Here is a 3,971-nt window from a genome sequence, read left to right on the forward strand (position 1 = left end):
AAATTAGACCTTTGCCAGAGAATTTTGTTATACAATTCCCCCCAGTTTGTTGCTTCCCTTCTAATTTTAGTTCCTTTGGTTTTGTTTGTACAAACCCTTTTAAATTTAATATAATCAAAATTATTCATTTTACATCTTGTAATGTTCTCTATCTCTTGCTTGATCTTAAGTTCTTCACTTCCCTATAGATCTGACAGGAATACTATTCTATGTTCACCTAACTTATTTATATTATCACTATATTTAAGTGGTATACTCATTTTGAATTATCTTTGTATAAGGTGTGAGATATTGATCTAAACCTAATTTTTGCCATACTGTTTTCCAATTTTCCCAGCTCTAATACAATATTAAGTAGTGGTGATAATGGGCATCCTTGCTTCACTCCTGATCTTACTGGGAAGGCTTCTAACTTATCTCCATTGCAGAAGATACTTGCTGATGGTTTTAGGTAAATATTATTTTAAGGAATAGCTTACTAGTTCCTAGGCTTTCTAATGTTTTTAATAGGAATGAGTGTTGTGTTTTGTTGAAGGCTTTTTCTGCCTCTATTGAGATAATCATATAATTTCACCTTTTATATTTATTGCATGACCCTGGATAAATTTTTTGATTGTTGTATAACCCTAATGTAATAATTATTTTCTCAACATCTCTCACATTGGTCCCTTCTCTACACTCACCAGCTACCACCCTTGGTTCGTGTTCTCAATACTTTTTGCCTAGAAAATTGAAATAGCCTCTTCATTGACATGCTTCCAATCTACTTTCCAAATAGCTGCCAACATAACATTCTGAAAGTACAGGCATGTCATCACTACACTGCTCAAGAATCTCAAGGATTGGCCTCTTGCCTTCAGGACAAAATATAAACTCCTTTCTCAAGTTGGTATTTAAAGATTTTCACAGTTTGGTTCCAGTTGACCTTTTCAGATTAATTTTACATAACTCCCCTTCATGTATTCTACATCTGAGCTAAAACTGACCTACTTCCCATTTCCCTACTTGTCATTGTTTTTATTTTTGCTTTGCTTCCATTCTATTCCTAGAGTTGTCCCTGTAAATTTAGACTGAGCTCTTTCCTTACCCTCATTGCACTTTTGATTTCCTTCAAGGTTTAGCTTCTGTTCCATCTCCTACAGGCATAATTCTTTGTGACTAAACTAAGAAAAACTATTAAGCAAAATAAATTTAATACTATAGCGACCACATCTCAAGTGTGTGCTACATTCTGTACTCATTCTCTCTCACCTGTCCCAATACCTGTCCCCTAGAAACAAGAAATGAACTCTGTATTGCTCTCATTTCCTGCATTATCCTAATCAATCCTATATTTGTTCTGGGTCTTTCTTCACTGCATCACTTCAGAGAAATCTTCTCAAGTTTCTCTGAATTTCTGTCTTCTTTCCTTATAGGGTAATGTGAAAAGAAATTCTTGGTTCTCTTTGTCTATTCTGAGTTTACATTTATGAAAAGGGAATCCTTTGTTCTTTTTGCCCAGTTGGAGTTAAAGCTTTGGTTAACAATAACTTAAGTACCCCTACTTAGTGCCCCCACTAGAGGACAGAATTAACTCTCCTTTGTCTACTTTTAAATTAATCAACAAAAGCAATACACCCATACTTAACCTTAAGTAATGCAACCCAGGTGCTACCGTGGGTAATAACTCAGTAACATGGGAATCCAAACTGGATGACAACTTAGAAACATGTGAATCCTAGGAGAAGAGTTAATACCTTTAGAGGTGAGAAATCAATTCCACAGACACTGCCTCTGGGCAGGGCTGGACAATTTGGAAGCTGTGATTGGCCCCTGTGAAGAGGGGCAGGATTAGGAAACCACCATAAAAGCCATGAAATCCCTGAGCAGTCAGTCAGTCTGGTGAAATTGAGTCTAGTGGAGAGTGTCTCCTGGAGATAGTCTTGGAGGAAACTTTACTGGTGACTGTGCCTTGGATTGTGGCATCAACTCCTGGACTACTTTGTTGGGTGAGTGAAAAAGGATAACCACTTTCCTAATTTCTTAAGAGACTAGCTTCCATCTTGAAGGAGGTCTCGTTTCTTATAATTTTAAAAATAAGAAAATGTATTTGGGGGCAGCTTAGGTGGCTCAGTAGATGGAAAGCCAGGCCTAGAGTAAAATTCTCTATTCAAATCCTATCTCAGATGTTTCCTGGCTGACCTTGGGCAAGTCACTTAGCTCCTATTGCCTAGCCCAGTGATGGCAAACCTTTTAAGAGACGGTGTGCCATACCTCCCCAGAAACCACATGCTATGAGACATGTCCTGCCCCTACTGAGTGCTGGCATGCCTCCACCCCTCCCCCCTTGCCCCACAGAAGGGAGGGAGAAAGCACTCCCATTGGGCTGCTGGGCAGAGGGGTTGGTGAAGTTAGGAATGTCCAGAGGGAGAGGGGAGTGGATCAAGAGCTCAGCTCCCCTCCAGCTCTGCTGCCTGTGAGTTGCTCACCTTAGCCTCTGTGCACTCCCACTGGGATGATGGGCAGGGGATGTGAAAAAACGTCAGAGTGGTGAGGGAGAGTGTGCTCCATCCAAGTCCCTCTGCCTTTCTAGTAATGAACACTAGGGGTGGGGTGGGGGACAGCTGTGTATCTACAGAGTGCTCTGCCTGCCATCTTTGGCACCTCTGCTATAGATTTCACCATCACTGGCCTAGCCCTTACCACTCCTGCCTTGGAACCAATATACAGTACTGCTTCTAAGAATGGAAGTAAGGTTTGGGGGAGGGGTATTGCTAATCTGTTTCAGGGTTCCCAAAAGCCTAGGATAATGGAAAAGAGGAAGCTTGCCCCCTCTCAAGATCATTAGATTGCAAACTCCTTGTGGGTTGGATTGTCTTTTGAATCCTTTGTATCCCTGGCACAAGTGCCAGGCATCACGTAAGAGCTTAATATTTATTGAATCAAACAATTGATCTAGAAATGGAAGGGACCTCAGAGGCCCTTTAGTCATGTGATAGGTAAGAAAACTGAGGCCCAGGTAGGGAAGTGAGTTGTCCTAGATCACAGAAGGCTCGAGAGCCCTAAGGCCCAAAATGAAGTCCTCTAACTCTACTTCCTCCTAGCCCAGGGCCCATGTCCAGGGAGTCAGGGGTGTGGGCCCGAGACCACCGCGAGGACACACGGGGATTCCTCCTTCCTCCCCCCAGGCAGCCAGCCCAGAGAGCTAATCTCGCGAGAACCCGGCGAGGGGACCACGAGACCCTCCTCTTCCTCCTATCCCCCCTCCCCCGCTCCCGCTCCTCTCCCTCACTCCCCTCTCCCCCTCTCGGGGGCTTCAAGGGACGCGAGAACCCGAGGACGGCGCCCCGACCCTCAGCTCGGCTCAGCGCGGCCCAGCCCGGGCCCCTCTCCTCGCTCCTTCCTTCCCTTCCCTCCCTTCCCTTCCCTTCCCCTCGGCCCTTCTCTGCGCCCTCGAGCCGGCCGGTTTCAAACGGACCGCGCTACGGCCGCTACTGGCCGCCATCTCCGCCCCGCCTTCCTGTAAGGCACGCGCCCGCGGTCGAGCACGCGTCCCCCGCCGAGCTAGTGCTCGAGCTTGCGCGCGGGTGACCCGGAGGAGGAGGAGCCTCAAGCCCGAGTGAGCATGCGTACAACGTGTTATTTAAGGGGCGGGCTTAGGAAGCGGAGGAGTGGGTGGGTGGGTGGATGGATGCATGGGTAAGTGGGAAGGGTGGAGGGGTGGGGGAGGGACATAGAAAACTGCAATTCCCAGCATGCAACACGGAGCTTCCGGCTTCCGGCGTGAGGGACCGAGTGAGTGTCTACCCCGGCGGCTCTGCGGCCGGGCTCCTTCCGCGGGACGGGTGAGGGGATGGGCCCGGTGACGGACCCCGGGGCGGGCTCGGTTCCTGCGCTTTGGGGGCCACGCTCCGCAGTGACACCGACGACAGCCCCGATAGTGCTGCACCCCATCCACTCTGCCTTGGGCCTTCTCCCTCCTGTCCCCCCCC

This window comes from Gracilinanus agilis, chromosome 2 (genome assembly GCF_016433145.1).
Source record: "Gracilinanus agilis isolate LMUSP501 chromosome 2, AgileGrace, whole genome shotgun sequence".
Taxonomy (NCBI): Eukaryota; Metazoa; Chordata; class Mammalia; order Didelphimorphia; family Didelphidae; genus Gracilinanus; species Gracilinanus agilis.